This window comes from Phycodurus eques, chromosome 7 (assembly GCF_024500275.1).
Source record: "Phycodurus eques isolate BA_2022a chromosome 7, UOR_Pequ_1.1, whole genome shotgun sequence".
In the NCBI taxonomy this organism is placed as follows: Eukaryota; Metazoa; Chordata; class Actinopteri; order Syngnathiformes; family Syngnathidae; genus Phycodurus; species Phycodurus eques.
In genome coordinates this window covers 18,927,547-18,944,274 of record NC_084531.1, presented here as the reverse complement: position 1 = coordinate 18,944,274, position 16,728 = coordinate 18,927,547, and the positions used below count along the sequence as shown (strand labels likewise).

Genomic DNA, 16,728 nt, shown 5'->3' with positions numbered 1-16,728 from the left:
CATCATTATTTAAAGTGGGTTTATTTGCGTGTGCGTGTGTGACTTTCCAATGGTGTTTGATGCGTTCCTGTGCCTCAACATTCCACAGTCTACTCAGTTTGCGTGTGTGTGCAGTGTAAGTGCACTGGGAAAGTAGAAGAGCCCCCCTGAATAAAGGCTTTTCTGAACAATTAGCCTCGCTAAAAAGGACATCTCTCCCTCCATTAGCGGCACCACGTGCCCCCCATCACTCCATTGTGCAGATAATGCAATTATCCCCACCCCCCTCTGAGTCTTTTTGCCTCCCAGACCTCCCTCTCGCCGTCTTGCCCTCCCTCTCTCTCTCCACCCAGCCCATATTGTTGCCAACATGCTCTCAGATAAAGCTCGTCTGGAGCAGCGGAGGGGAAAATGCATCAGTCTGCGGCTCTAATTTGGTTCACATTGAATGAATGAAGGTTGCACATTGGAGGGAGTAGACACACTCAAGAGGGAAACAGCAACGTCAGCTTTATTTAACAGTCCTTCCATAAATCATCACGCCACCAAAAACTACCTTTTGATCATGCTCTCCTTTGAACAGCAATAGCAGTTTTCCAATGTGTTATTTGATTTTGCACGGCAAAGATTGCCTGTCTAAATATAAGAAATATATATTTGTTTTGAGAGGTTTCAGACAAGAAACAAGTGAAATTATCTGCCAGTGCAATAAAAGGCATATTCTCCTGTGTGCTTAAGTCAGAAAAGCAGCTCCGAACTTTTCTAACAGCGCCCATTCTGCCGTCTACTTAATTCTGTCATTTGTGCAACTTCTCGCCATTTACGCACTCTAAATGGAGTAACGCTGAAGTGTGGGCATTCCCAGCGTGCATTCTGGCAAAGACTTAAGCATGTTTCCTCATCTGCACTCTAAAGGCTGTAAGTCTAGTACCCCGGGAACGTGAAACATTATATTGCATGTTTTGAATTCATCTGGAATTCAGCTGCATCACTGGCTGGGCAACAGGCAGTACAGAGCTGCTAAATCGCCAGGTTGCCCTTAGCAAATTAAAGAACATGACAGGAAGGCAAATTGTTTACCACACAACCAACATTCAGGGTTTTATGAAATAAAATGCACACAAACTGTATCAAGCTTGCTCGACGTAAGCTAAGGCATACACTGGAGTGTCTGCCCATATTGTTATGATCATGACAACAAGGGCATGACAAATCTAAATGAACCGCAACATTTAGATTGATTTAGTACAGCTATTTTCATAGAGTTCTGCAAAGCATGCTGGGTAGTAAAGGGCTTCACCATTGCTTCAGCAGCACATATTTAGACTATTTATTATTTTCCACATATAACATACAACACGTAATCTTTTTTTTTCTTTCCTTTTCTCACTTATTTTAGATTTTTTTTTGTGACACTTTGTAATAGGGCGCTCGCTGAAATACTAAATTCAAAATTTTACCCCTGACCCTTAGTTGTTGGTATCCATTACAAGACATTTTGTGCAATGTTTCCTTTTATAATGACATCACTTTGACATTATAGCCATTGTTATGATTATTTTTTACTTGTACTGGTTGTCTGGAAAAAAAGTGGTCTTGATGCGTCATAATGAAGCATGTGGGGTCCATTTTGAACGTCCACGAAAATCACCATGAACAAAGATTACTGAGGCCATACTAAAAAGACAAAAAGGGTACAATTATGAGGGGAAATATAATATAGTTGAAGGGGAAAAAAGGGTTTTTTTGCTTATAAATTTTACGTTTTTTAACTTGATTCTTATAATTTATTTTCATGTAATAATATACATATTCTCATAAAATGCTGAGATTTTATTGTAAAATTCTTCTTTTAAAATGAAATCTATATTTTCACAAAATTACCTTTTCGTGTAAAGTTAGTGTATTTTCTTGAAAAATGACAACAGTATACTGTATTCTCATCAAATTATGTTTTATCGCAACAATCTGACTTTATTTTTGAAAAATATTCTTTATTCTTGTAAAGAATTAAAACTTTCTCAAAATTAAAACTTTTCTGTCTTCACTTCAACTTTAAGCTAAACTGCGATTTTGACTGACATTTTTTACAATTTCTTGTCAAATTATGTTCTCGCAAAACGACAATCTTACATATAATCTTATTAAATAATGACTTTTTCCTCATAAAGTTTTGTCTTTATTCTTGAAAAATATGACTTTATTCTCGTAAAACAATATTTTTTATACTATACAAGGTTTCTCATACAATTATTACTTCTTTCTTCACTTTGATTTTATTTATTATTTAGATTTTAATGTGCTAAGAGTTCGACTTCATTTTTGTAAAATTGACTGTAAAATTATTCTTCATTTGTTTTTTTCTTCTCATAAAAGGAAAATATTCTCATGACGTTTTTCGCAATAGTCCGCTTATATTCTTGTAATATTAATGTTTTTTTCTTGGAAAAATTCCAGCTACAGATACAAATTATGATTACCATTTCTGAAAGCTATTCCACCGCAAAAAATAAACATACTAAAATGTAAATTCTACACATACATACAAATATTGTACATACAGTACAAATACTGCGCATTTGTATCCATTTGACAATTCATTAGACTCTGAGGAACATTGTATGTATTGTTCCCAAGCTGTAAATGCGCCAAGGGGACAAAAGCAGTCTAAGTGAGGGTACCACCCCAGTAAAAGGTACGGTACCTTCGAGGTACGGTAATGTGTAAAATACAGTAACCCTGCAACATGTTACGTGTGTTTACTGATTTAACACCTGTGACTTCTGACCAATGATAATCTGGGAGCACAGCAGCAATGCAGCACATTCCTCCGCAGTTGTCTGTCGCTTTTCCGTGTTTGCACTCTTGTTTTGTTTTATTGTTGGTGGGGGGAAGTGTGCACTGGCCTGATTAGCATCACAGTTTCCTCCTTTCCCATAACCCCCCCAAGACCCCCGCGGGCCCCGTGTTTACTTGGAGAAATAAAAAATGGGCCTGCACCCGTGTGGACTTGCCCCACGAAGCCCCCCCAATCTTCCCCCCGATGCTCCACATATCAACCCCCCTCCTCCTCGTCCACTCGACTCCTCTCCTCCCACCATGAGTGCTGATCCCGCTCCTGTGACTTTCCTTCCTCTTATCTCTCCTCTCTGCTCAACCTCTATCCCTCCCACTCACTTCTTACTTTCCACCATGTGACCCCCTCACCCCCTCACCCCCTTTCCCAAACCACCAACTCCCAGCCCCCAGCCCGCCTTTCCAAGTGTCCAGCTGTCAAATCACATCAAATAAAACACAGGCCAATAGTCCCTGAGTGCCAGATCACAGCTGCGTGGACCAAATGGAAGGACATGTTTGAATGTACACTGAACTCAGTGGTGCTAAAGAGTTAATGTGTGTGCGTGTGTGTGGGTGTGTGTGTGTGTGTGTGGGTGTGCTTTGCTGAACGGGAGGATGCTGTAATATGATACTCACCAGAGTAAATGGTGGGAATTTAATGAATGAATCTGCGTTTACAGTGCATCTAACGCAGGATCGTTGTGAGAGAGAATCAGGGTCAGAACTACACATACAGTATTGGAACAGTGAGCACACACACACACACATACACAAACATGAACACGGGCAGACAAACATATACATGCATAGTGAGAGTTTTCGCAAGGACGGTTTACAACAGCGCAAGTGTCAGTTAGTGCAAGTGTATTATGGAGCTGGGTCAGCGTAAACATGACCATGGCATGGGTGCAGGCTGTCAAGAAGCACAGTGTGTGACATCAGGCTCTGGGCCAACCATGCGGATGGTCCCCTCACATCTAACATCTGCTCTCTACTCTTTCCCATATCATCAACATGACACTTTAACAGCTTCCCATTTAGACTTCATAGGGTGAGAACAATCACCCTTCTGAGGAAAGTTACTAATTTTAATTTTAGCTACTTTCAGTTTTTATTTCCATTCATCTAACAACTATTCGTCAATAAGTTACATTTTACACTTCCACTATTTCTTTGCTAAAAATGAGGATGCGGTATCATGAGTCAAGTAAAGACAACAAGAGCACTCACAGGAATCTTTTTACTGTGCTGTACTACCTTTTAATACCTGTTTTAATAACTAGTGTTGTGTGTTTTATACATGATTTTAAGATTTATAAAACTACACATGGTTGGGCAATACAGTCAAATTTACAGAGACGCCAACAAAAGGAAATTTTTGGAGTGTCTTGGAGGCCCTCAACCCTCTAAACCAGAGTGTCAAGCGTCGGGGGCCGGATCCGGCCCGCCACATCATTTTGTGTGTTTAATTATGTGCGTCAATTTCCATGATTCTTGTCAAAATCTGTACTAAAATTTCTAATTGTAAAGTGTAATAAATAACAATGTTCAGATATTGCAAGTATTGTTTTTGCTACCAAACCCCTTTTTAAAGTAATAGTTGAACATACTATTGTCCTTGACTTCTGATTTTAAAAATAGGTATCTATCCATTTGTTGTGTTTCAGTATGTAATAATATGAAGAGACAATTAAACATTTACAGTATATGGTTTCCAAACTATAACGGCCCTCTGAGGGAAACTGTAAGTAAGATTTGAAAAAGCTACCCTGAAATCTTGAAATCTTTTCACATCCTGAAAAGATTTCAAGAAATCTTTTCAAGAAATCTTTTCACATCCTGTAAATCTAGAATAAATAGTATGCTTTTTGAGTAGAATGTCTGTTAACATAATGGGTAAAAATTTAGGTTGGCTAAGCAGCCAAGAATCCATCCATTTTCTTCAGTGCTTGTCCTCATTAAGTGAGCTGGAGCCCAACTAACTTTGGGCAAGAGGCGGGGTATTATACCCTGTACTGGTCGCCTCGTATGCGCACTGCTTTCAAGACTGGAATAGTTGAGTGTCCTCATCTCAACTGTCCATTTATTAGTTTATTTCTACAGTTGTGTAATGGCAGGAGGCATAGTGGCCGACTGGTTAGCACATCTGCCTTACAGTTCTGAGGACCGGGGTTCAATCCCCGGCCCCGCCTGTGTGGAGTTTGCGTGTTCTCCCCGTGCCTGCGTGGGGTTTCTCCAGTTACTCCGGTTTTCTCCCACATCCCAAAAACATGCGTGGTCGGTGGACTGAAAGACTCTAAATTGCCCATAGGTGTGAATGTGAGTGCGAATGGTTGTTTGTTTATCTGTGCCCTGCGATTGGCTGGCGACCAGTTCAGGGTGTACCCCCCCTCTCGCCCGATGATAGCTGGGATTGGCTCGAGCACGTCCACGACCCTCGTGAGGATAAGCGGTACAGAAAATGGATGGATGGATGTGTAATGGCAGGAAAAAAATGGAATTCAACATTTAATGCACAGGACACATAAGAGATCTTCTCGACCAGGAAATTCTCAAGGCATTGTAAGCAGGTGAGTGTTGTGAAACAACCACGACTTGTCCTTCCACAACTCTCGCCTTTTCTCACGCACTGCACACGCCCCAGGATCTCTTTGTAGACTAGAATTTGATAATCGATTACTTGTTGATTAAGCAATTGTTGCAAACAAAGGTTTTGTATGTGTTTTTCTTGAATATAATTTTATTTTCATAAAATGAGGATGCTTGCTCATAACATTATAAATGTATTCTTTTAAAATGGCATCTATATTTTCATAAAGTGATCAAATATTCTTGTAAAATTAGGATATAGTCTAACAAAATGACAACTAACTTTATATTCTTATATAAAAAAAACACACTTCATTTCGACTTACAGTATTGTTGTAAAATGCTGATTTTTTAAATTATGACTCATGTCATGATAATGTAACTTTATCCTCGTAAATTATGACTTTATCTTGTAAAATGTATTTTCTTAGTTTGTTGTCCCAATGTTTTACTCATAAAAGGACATTATTTTCTTATGAAATGCTTCACAATATTATATTACAATTATTTTCGTGTAATATTTTATTTAATATTTCATTTATTTTTCTTGTGAAATATCAGTTTTATTGTCACTGACCTTGTACATTTTTCAAAATTATTTACAGACACTACTCAGAAAGCACACCCTCCAATTGTCTACGATGCCGTATTTGTATAATATACTGTACGCATACAGACACAAAAAAACTATCTGCACAATATAATGCCTAAAAAAAAACTGAAAGATGATGCTTGTTTTTTATTGACACTGAGAGAAATGAATTCAACAATACAGTATGTTTGCTTTACTATTGTGGTTGTAGTTTGCAGTTGCAACTGGACTGCATCATACGGAGAGCAGTTTCTAATATTTTCATGAAAAGCTTCATATTTTCATTCATTAACGAAATCATCTTCAAGCATGACAATGCACCATCTCGAAGAAATCTAAGCAGAAAGTCTCCAATGTTTAATGGATGTAAGAAGTGCGAAGCTGCGATCAAAGAAGGGGTCCTACTGTATGTCAAAATGAAACTTGACTTCTTATGTTTTTGATTGAAATAGCTTTTGATTTCAGTAACTATGACCTCCTAATGCTGCAAATTCAATAAGTTACTATTTTCGGTTCTTTAAAACCTTTCAAATGTCTTGAAACTCTGTCACGTGTAATAATTTGGGACAGTGCATTTTTGTTATTGTATTTATTTATTTTAAATCCTGTTATCATTGGGAGCTTTGTTCAAAAACATCTAAATTATGTTCTGACGTTGACGTCGATGATTTGAAAACTATGCCATATCTATTTGTATCAACTATTTCGAAAAAATCTGAGAAAAATATCATTTTCATAATAATTTGGAATGCAGTGTGTATCAGTGAATTGGTGGTCCAAAAAAATCTAAAGTCTGGACAAGCACTAGATGACGTGGAGGATTTAGGAGTAACCAAAAAAAAAAAATAAAAATAAAAAAAAAAAAGAAAAAGGTCAGGGCTCGGTCATTTTTTTCCACTTAGCAATGTTTATGTCAACGCTTTAGCGGTGGGAGCAATGAAGTGAGGGCTGCAAAGGAGTGTGTCTCTGGCAACAAACACCGACAAATCCCATAAAATCCCGACTCCCTTCCACACACACACACACAGATAAACACACGCAAATACATGCACACACACTTGCACCTCTCAAGAGACCAAACCAGAGGCTTGGGAAAAAGACGGCCGCCCTTTGCCCACCCCCTGTAAATTCCCCTCCCTTCTTGGTCTTACCCGCTGCATCGAGCCAAGGGAGGTGACAGGAGAAAGCACCCCAGTGGCCCTACACTAGCACTGTAGCGTGCGTCCCAGGCTGCCAAGCATCAATCACGCTTGAGGATGAGAAGAGGCAAGAGTCAAATGCTCGGGAAAGAATGTTCCAGTTTAAAATAAAATGCTCATAACAAAAGAAAGAAAAGACATGGAAAAAAACAGAAAACAGAAAGGGGTGAGGGCGAGTTTGGTGGTGCGTTTTTTCTAGTTAAGGCATTGCCCTGTGGTTCAACATCACCGACAACACATGCTGAACAACAGTGTGTGCACGTGGCACTGATTAAAAAATAAAATATATTAAGTTTAAATATGGGTCAGGATCCCAGATACTGTAAAACAAAGTCACGTGTTTGCTTCTACTTGTTTATTCACAATGAGCTATTATAAAATAATGAACAACAGATGTGGGTTTTTTTTCCCCTTAGAAGTTGGAAATAAAATCTCTTTTTGGAACTGGTAACATGAATGACAAACAAAGGTTATGATTTACTTAAAATTAATAAAATGAACACTAAGTCGAGGCAGACGGACGATAATGTGTGAAGAAGAAATTGTAATCCTAGAACAATAAATAGAATTAGGAGTATCTACTTGTAATTACGAGAGTAAAACCTAAATAAAAAGTTATGACTTTACATAAATTACCTAATATTATGAGAAAAATCCTTTTATGGAAATGAGGGGGCAATTTACAGAAAAAAAAAGTACAAAATAAGCCATAATTTTACGAGAATAAAGAGAAAGAGAATATTCATAATATTGATAATAAATTGTTTGCTTTCAAATTGTGATATTATGAATTATTAGTTTTTTATTACTTTTACAAAAACAAAGTCTGAAAAAAATAAGAATGAAGGCATAATTTTATGTGACCAAAGTTACAATAACACAAGAAAAAAATAGTAATTTTACTTGAATGAAGTCATAGTTTTATGAGGATTTTGTTTTATATAATAATATGAGAATAAAGTGGCCATTTTAATACTAAATAAGTCATTATATGAGCATAAAGTCCGAATTCAAAATAAGGAAAAAGAAGTACTACTGAAGAACAAAGTTATACATTTATGAGTTTTAGTCTAATTTTCTGAGAAATGCTACATCAAAAAATGTATATAACAAAATTATTCAATGCGAACTACTGATATCACAAGGTTAATATGTACTGTAGTGGGCCTCTAGTGATTCGAGTGAATTTTGAGATTGTTTGGTAAAATGACGTAGTTAAAAATAATTTATACTAGTTTTATTAAAACGCATTTCTTATATTACAGTTTTTTATTCTCAAATGTTTTTCCTTTTTTTTTTCTTTCAGTGCCCATTGTTCAGACCGCCGAAGTCGTACAATCCTATTACGAATTGGAACGCTTTCATAGATATTTCTGGCATATTTTCCACTTCATCCTTGTCCTCAGGAAAGGTCAATCCGGCCTTAGGGCGTGCTTCCTTCAGCAAAGTGTAGCAGAAAATCAAATTATCTTTCACACAATGTGCCTAACACACAAACTAAATAAGCTCATTGGTGGAGGTAAAAACAAAACAACATTTGACAAAGACCTTATATGTCTAAATAGTGGCATTTTTAAGTAGTATTTACTCGCTCATGTGATGATGACGTGAAATCTTGATGAAGCAAGAAATCTCCATTTGAAAAGCCTGTGGCCATCGCTTTGAATCTTGATTTATTTAATTTTTTTAAATCAAATTTCTTCAAGGTTTTTTTTAGATGGCTTCGTGACCAATGAACATTGCTCATATTCAGTGTGAAACCACATGCATCGCATTAAATGATGATTGTGATTTATTTGATGAACGGTCGAGATTGCCATTCATTAACTTTGATTTCCAACAACATTGCATTTGCTATGTGTTATGGAAGCCGCAATGTTTCCCTAACATAAAACAGATGCTGTTGGGTTTCATTTCGGTTTTGGCTTTTGCCAAAACATCAAACCTTGCTGTAATTCAACAACAGTATTCAAAATGTTGCATGTTGTTGTCGTGATAATTACCAGAGTCATCTATTCTGTCATTCATATATTGGGATGTGGTGTTTTGTTTTTCATTATGCCTTGACAAAGACACCAATGATCAGATTAGACTGACAAAGTGGGAGAGGTATTAAAGGGAAAAATATGTAGTTTTCAAACTGCTCGCAAGATTTGAATGTAGCCTCACAACATCCATCCATCCATTTTCTGAGCCGCTTCTCCTCACTAGGGTCGCGGGCGTGCTGGAGCCCATCCCAGTCATCATCAGGCAGGAGGAGGGGCACACCCCGAACTGGTCGCCAGCCAATCGCAGGGGACATACAAACAAACAATCAGTCGCACTCATATTCACACGTACTGGCAATTTAGAGTCGTAAATTAACCTACCATGCATGTTTTTGGGATGTGGGAGGAAACCGGAGTGCCCAGCAAAAACCCACGCAGGCACGGGGAGAACATGCAAACTCCACACAGGCGGGGCCGGGGATTGAACCCCGGTCCTCAGAACTGTGAGGTAGACGCTCTAACCAGTCGTCCACCGTGCCAGCCTCACAACGTGTTTGATGTAATTAAAATAAATTAATTAATTAATTAATTAATTAATTAATTAATTAATTAACTAAGTCAAGAGTCATGAGTGCCCCACCACCTCTCACTCAAAGTGAGCTGGGATAGGCTTCAGTGTATAATTTGGTGCTGATGCAAAGCAAGGCTGTGTGGAGAATTTAAATTGTGCACCTAATGTTATGGCTAGTTTTGAGGTTATAAAGCTGGCTCATCACAAATTTTGCCATGGATCCAGATGTGAGCTTGTTCATGTCCATTTCTTACCTGTGGGGCACATGTCGCGTCCATTGGGCACCTCCTGCAGGGGTACTTCATGAGGGTAGAGGGGCTGTGACGGGTAGTACTGCTGCTGAGGTTGGACCACAGCAGGGAGATGCAAATGAGGAACCATGGCAACCCCTCCACTTTGTCTCTAGGGGCAAACAAAACACGGTGTGATCATTTATTGTGTTTTGCGCTGTGGCTAAGTTTGTGTTCACTCCGTTGTTTACGGAGCTTATCACAAAAACATAAGAGGCTGCACTGAGGGGAAGTCAAGATTTGACAGGAGAGTCAGAGAGATATGAAATTATTTGTGGGTATAATCAAGAGAAAGACTGTCACTTGACCATTTTTAGCATATGTAAACCCGCATTGGTCAACAAACAAAAAGCCTCAATAGATATTGTTGGAGCTTCTGTTTGAATAAAATGGGAACAGGGGAGAAATGTTTTTCTCACAAAAGTGAATGTAGATTTATTTATATGTATTATCTGAATTTACTATACGAGGATAGACTTAGTAACACAAAGTGAGCAAAATATTTGAAACACCCCTGAAAACTACAATATTAAACATCCATCCATCCATCCATTTTCTTCCGGTTATCTGAGGTCAGCTCGTGGCGGCAACCGCTTAAGCAGGGAAGACCAGACTTCCCTCTCCCCAGCCACTTCATCCAGTTCTTCCGGGGGGATCCCAAGCCAAGCCAGGAGACACAGTCTCTCCAGCGAGTCCTGGGTCGTCCCCGGGGTCTCCTCCCCGTGGGACATGCCCGGAACACCTCCCCAGGGAGGTGTCCAGGAGGCATTCTAATCAGATGCCGGAGCCACCTCATCTGGCTCCTCTCAATGTGGAGGAGCAGCGGGTCTACTCTGAACTCCTCCCGGATGACCCACAGCGGGTGACCACTGGTGAGGGTCAGAATGTAGATCGACCGGTAAATTGAGAGCTTCACCTTTCGGCTTAAATCCTTCTTCACCACAACGGACCGATACAAAAGTCCGCATCACTGCAGATGCTGCACCGATCCGCCTGTCGATCTTCCGTTACAGTCTTCCCTCACTCATAAACAAGACCCCAAGATACTTGAACTCCTCCACTTGAGGCAGGATCTCATCCCCTACCTGGAGATGGCACTCCACCCTTTTCTTACTGAGGACCATGGTCTTAGATTTGGAGGTGCTGATTTTCAGGGCTGCACTCGGCTGCGAACCGTTCAAGTGAGAGTTGGAGATCATGGCTTAATGAAGCCAAGAGAGCCACATCATCTGCAAAAAGCAGAGATGCAATACTGACCTACACCTCGGCTGCGCCTAGAAATTGTGTCCATATAAGTTATGAACATAATCGGTGACAAAGGGCGGCCGTGGTGGAGTCCAAACCTCACCGGAAACAAATCTGACTTACTGCCAGCAATGCGGATCAAACTCTGACACAGATTATACAGGGACCGAACATCCTGATACGGGCTGTTTGGTACCCCATACTCCCTAAGTACCCTCACCCACAGGACTCCCCGAGGGACATGGTTGAAGACCTTCTTCGAGTTCACAAAACCCATGTAGACTGGTTGGCCAAACTCCCTTGCACCCTCAAGGACCCTGCCGAGGGTGTAGAGCTGGTCCACTGTTCCACAGCCAGGACAAAAAGCACACTGCTCCTCCTGAATCTGAGATTCGACTTCCCAACGGACCCTCCTCTCCATCACCCCTGAATAGACCTGATCAAGGAGCCTGAGGAGTGTGATCCCCTTGTAGTTGTAACACACTCTCCGGTGCCCCTTCTTAAAAAGGGGGACCACCAGCCCAGTCTGCCAATCCAGAGGCACTGTCCCCGATGTCCACGCGATGTTGCAGAGGTGTGTCAACCATGACAGCCCCAAAACATCCAGTGCCATTAGGAACTCCGGGCAAATCTCATCCAGCCCTGGGGCCTTGCCAACAAGGAGCTCTTTAACTACCTTGGTAACTTCTACCCCAGAGATAGGAGAGCCCGCCTCAGAGATCCCAGACTCTGCTTCCTCATGGGAAGGCGTGTCGGGAGAATTCAGGAGTTCTTCGAAGTATTCTCCTTACCAACTCACAACGTCCCGAGTCGACGTCAGCAGCGTCCCATTCCCACTATACACAGTGTTGATGGTGCACTGCTTCCCCCTCCTGAGACACTGGATGGTGGACCTGAATTTCTTCGAAGTCGTCTGGAAGTCGTCTGGAAGTCGTTCCTCCATGACCTCACCGAACCCCAACGACAGGCCTTATGGCCACCTTATGGCCACAGCTCCGGTCGGCCGCCTCAGCAATGGAGGCGCGGAACATGGTCCACTCGGCCTCAATGTCCCCCGCGTCCCTCAGGATGTGGGTGAACTTCTGCCGGAGGTGGGAGTTGAAACTTTTTCTGATAGGGAATTCTGGCAGACGTTCCCAGCAGACCCTCACAATATGTTTGGGCCTCCCAGGTTGGACCGGCATCTTCCCCCACCATCGGCATTAGCACACCACCAGGTGGTGATCAGTTGAAAGATGCCCGCCTCTTTTCATTCGAATGTCCAAGACATGCGGGCGCAAGTCCAATGACATGACCAGAAAGTTGATCATCGAACTGCGGCCTCGGGTGTCCTGGTGCCAAGTGCACGTATGCACACTCATATGCTTGAACATGGTGGTTGTTATGGACAATCCGTGATGAACACCGAAGTCTAATAGCAGAACACCGATTGGATTGGGTACCGATCGAGGAGGCCGTTCCTTACAATCACGGCCTTCCAGGTCTCACTGTCATTGCCAACGTCCCCGAGCAGAACGATAAACTCCCCAGCGGGAGTGCTCTCCAGCACCCCCCCCCAAGCACTGCAAAAAGGGTGGGTTTGTGCCTTTGGTGCATAGCCACAAACAATGGTCAGGGCCCATCCCCCACGCATGTGGACAGAGGTTACACTCTCATCCACCAGGGTGAACCCCAATGTACAGGCGCCGAGCCGAGGGGCAATAAGAATACCCACACCTACTCGGCGCCGCTCGCTGTGGGCAACTCCAGAGTAGAGGAGAGAGTCCAACCCCTCTCAAGAGGACTGGTACCAGAGCCCAAGCTGTGTGTGGAGGCGAGCCCGACTATATCTAGTCGGTTAAATTTTATAAATAGGCCACAAATGTTGGTCTCTTTATAATGTTGTATTGTGATTTATAACAATAGTTGCATTACTGCCAGGAAGTTGAATTTGTTTCCGGTGAGGGAAAAACTCCACCAAGGCTGAATTGCTAACCGCAGTTATGTCATTGATTCCGGTTTGGTGGCCTCAGTATTACGTCTCTGCTTTTTGCAGATAAGGTGGTTCTGCTAGCTTCATCAGGCCGCGATCTTCAACTCTCCCTGGAGCGGCTCACGGCCGAGCGTGAAGCCATTGGGATAAAAATCAGCCCCTCCAAATCTAGGGCCATGGCCCTCAGACGGAAATGTGTGGCGTGCCCTTTCCAGATCCTGACCCAAGTGGAGCAGTTCAAGCATCTTGGGTCCACTTGGGAACTTGTTCATGAGAGAGGGAACAATCGAGCGGGAGTTCGCCATTCATCCGAACCCAGAGGAAGTGCTAATTTTGCCAAATTCAGAAGTAGGTTGCGCATTTACCAAATTAGTTTCTGGAAATATATTCAGCGCGGCAGACCCCAGGTCAAAGGTTCCTGGACCACTTGAAAATACGAACTGAATAACAAGGTCTTGTTTAAGGGGTAAAGTTCCTGTGCCATTTGATAGTTTAATAACATTTTGGAGGGACTAGAAACATTCAGACACTTTTCTCATATAGTGAATAGAACCAATAGATAATTATTTATTGAAGAAGTTATCATGCTACTTTTTAGAAATCGGATAATTAAAATGCCCAAAAAAGGAGATATATGTCCCGCTGGAAATACATCACAATACAATACATGTTGTGTATAATACAGCAAACAACAAGACTGGCTGGCAGAGTGACTGACAATCTGATAAGCCTTCCCTGTACAAGCACAGCAGCATTTATCAGTAGCTGGCCAGCTTTATGGATGCCTACAAGAGGGGTAGAGGTGGGGCAATTTATGAGACCCTTTATACGTTTGAGTGGGATGTGACCGTCTCCTATCAGTGCAAGTCAACGAGCGGGGAAAGTTAGAATGCATGAAGGCCCACGTGATGACGGATGCATTTGAGAGAGGAGTTGAGATAACACAATAACTTTAAATGTAGAGGTCAGTGTGTATGTTGGAAAATGAAGGGGGTGGCTTAATGGCTGAAGCATGACACTATTGAATTAACATGGCCCATAAATGTACAGTAAATTAAAAAATATATTTTTTTTTAAATCTAATTGTTTCGCCACTGGTTAACAGTTTGTTACAGCTCCAGCTAGTTAATTTTCCAATAGAAACCTACAAAAACGAAACCTAAATAAATAATAAACACATTTCAGATAAAATATAATGTCCTCTGTCGTTGCTATGGTGAACCCAAGCATCTACAGTGTTTGTACTTTGATTGATCAATGCCAATGTTATATTTCAGCCCCTTTTCCATGCACTAAACTGATCAGACAATGTTTATTTTAAGGAATAATAATATAAGTATAAAAAGTTACGTTAGAGTAGCATGTACATGCACTGTGTGTATATACATAGCTTTTATGACAATGTATAATGTAATGTATAACAATGTCTACAATTAAACTTGTGAAGTAAGAGGACACTTGGATGTTTGTACATCTGCAGTTTCATTGCTCTGGTGTTTTGCAATGCTGGCTAAAACTTTCAAAGTTGAACACAATGCAATCTGATTGCAATGTACTCTTCAGTCATGTGGGGATATGTTGGGTGTCTTTTTCAGGCAAGAGGCATGTTTTGTTTTTTTAATCATCACATTGCATTTATGTAAAAGTTAAATACAACAAATATTGTTGGACTCTCGATAGTTGTCGTTGTCTTTTCATTGTGGGGATGTAGCTCAGTGGTAGAGCATATGCTTCGCATGTATGAGGTCCTGGGTTCAAACCCCAGCATCTCCACGTTATGCTGAAATTCCCCATTGTGGAATTACAAAATCCCAATTCTGGTGTCATTATCTACAGTAAGTCGTATGCAAAATATTATTGTTAAATTTTAGTTCAGGAACGTAAAACATTATCGGCATGTTTTTTTTTTCTTTTTCTTTGTCTTTTTTTTTTCTTGTTGCCACCACAGAAAGGTACCATATGTCAAAGAGGAAACACGATGATAACCAAAGAACAGGAAAAGGAACTCATTGTGACAAAGGATGCTTGGCTGCTTTGTAAAATATGTGCAACAACATTCATTACATATCAGTTACATACATATACCAATTATAATAAAATTATTCATAAATAATACAATTTAAAAATGAGAATGAATTATTATATATATTTTTTACCTCCACTACTAATAACCCGGCCATTTAAAAAAAATCTAAATATGGCCATTGAGCACAAAGGTCTGGCCACCCCTGGTCTAGAGCGATCATTAATTATGAATTAGTGAAATAAAAACTAAAGTGAATTGTACTAAATGTTTGTCGTGCTACTGTAATACAGTGGAAGAAACATGATGTCTTCTGCTGTCTGCTGGTGATTCTCATTTATTCAAACAAGTTTGTGTTGCGTTCACCTTTTGACCAAGTCTGCCCTCATATGCAAGTCCCTCAATTCCAAAGGCGAGCCTCATCCCTGAGCCAATTAGAACCTGCAGTGCTGTAACCTTCTATGTTTTCTATCAGGCCAGTGTGGGGTTCCCATTAGCATATAACCTCTGTCTCTTATCCTAATGCACTGAAGCTCTGCATACAAATGGAAGCATTTGTGTTGCTGCTCTTTGGCCTGCACCCTTCAAACGCTCACCTCCCGGGAATCCCAATGTTCCCTGCTACTTCTGACTCTGTATTATTTGGAAACAACTGGATCCAGAGCACTGAGCGGGTGGCTTAGCGAAGCAGCGGCAGGGATGCTGCGACTCCAATTGGACCAGTTAGTTCAAGGTCGGAGGCGCCTCGGTCTCCAGCCGAGCGCCAAAAGAGACGCACGTGTTGGTGCAGGGTGATTGTGTAACACAGAAGATTGTGTGAGGGCAATAAAGAATATCTTGACGAAATTATGACGTACAGCATGTACAGAGATACTGAGCGCCACCATACATGAGAAAGAACAGGGAAAAGAATAATGCAATCCACAGTTAAAAACACACACACAGCTCACATTCTGGCAAAGAATCTCCTCACACTCCCAGTTGGTTGTGGCGTAGCTAGTCTGAGATAATTTATGAGAGGGGAGAAGGGGGTTAGGGGTCTTACCATTGCGGCCAGACGGTCACGGTGGTGAAGGGCCGGATAGGAAGAAACTGGATCCACGTAGTAACTCATCGCGGACACTGTGGACAGCAGAAGCTGGGCCTGTTGAAGGGATCAACACGGCAACACATGAGGCAGTGTGAGGCGCGCCATCAATCACATACTGTTTACACTCTATGGCTGTGTGGGGTGTATATGTGTGTGTGTGCGTGTGCACGAGCAACTGTGAGAGATAAGAATGGGAGGTAGGAACAAGGAGACAAGGGATTTGTACAATCAGCTGTTAAGAAAAAATCATTTACATAGCAATCATTTACATAGCATTGGATCGATTCGCACTCAAAGGACTATTCACACTCGCACTGTGATTGACTGGAGACCGGTCCAAGGTGTAGTCCAC

The 16,728-nt window shown here is 41.2% G+C and overlaps 1 non-coding gene across 1 annotated transcript; it reads left to right on the top strand.

Annotated features, from left to right (window-relative positions):
• Window positions 1-14,964: 14,964 nt before the first annotated feature.
• trnaa-cgc (transfer RNA alanine (anticodon CGC)) lies at window positions 14,965-15,036 on the top strand. Its single transcript has one exon. It is a non-coding gene; the product is annotated as a tRNA-Ala (tRNA).
• Window positions 15,037-16,728: the final 1,692 nt, after the last annotated feature.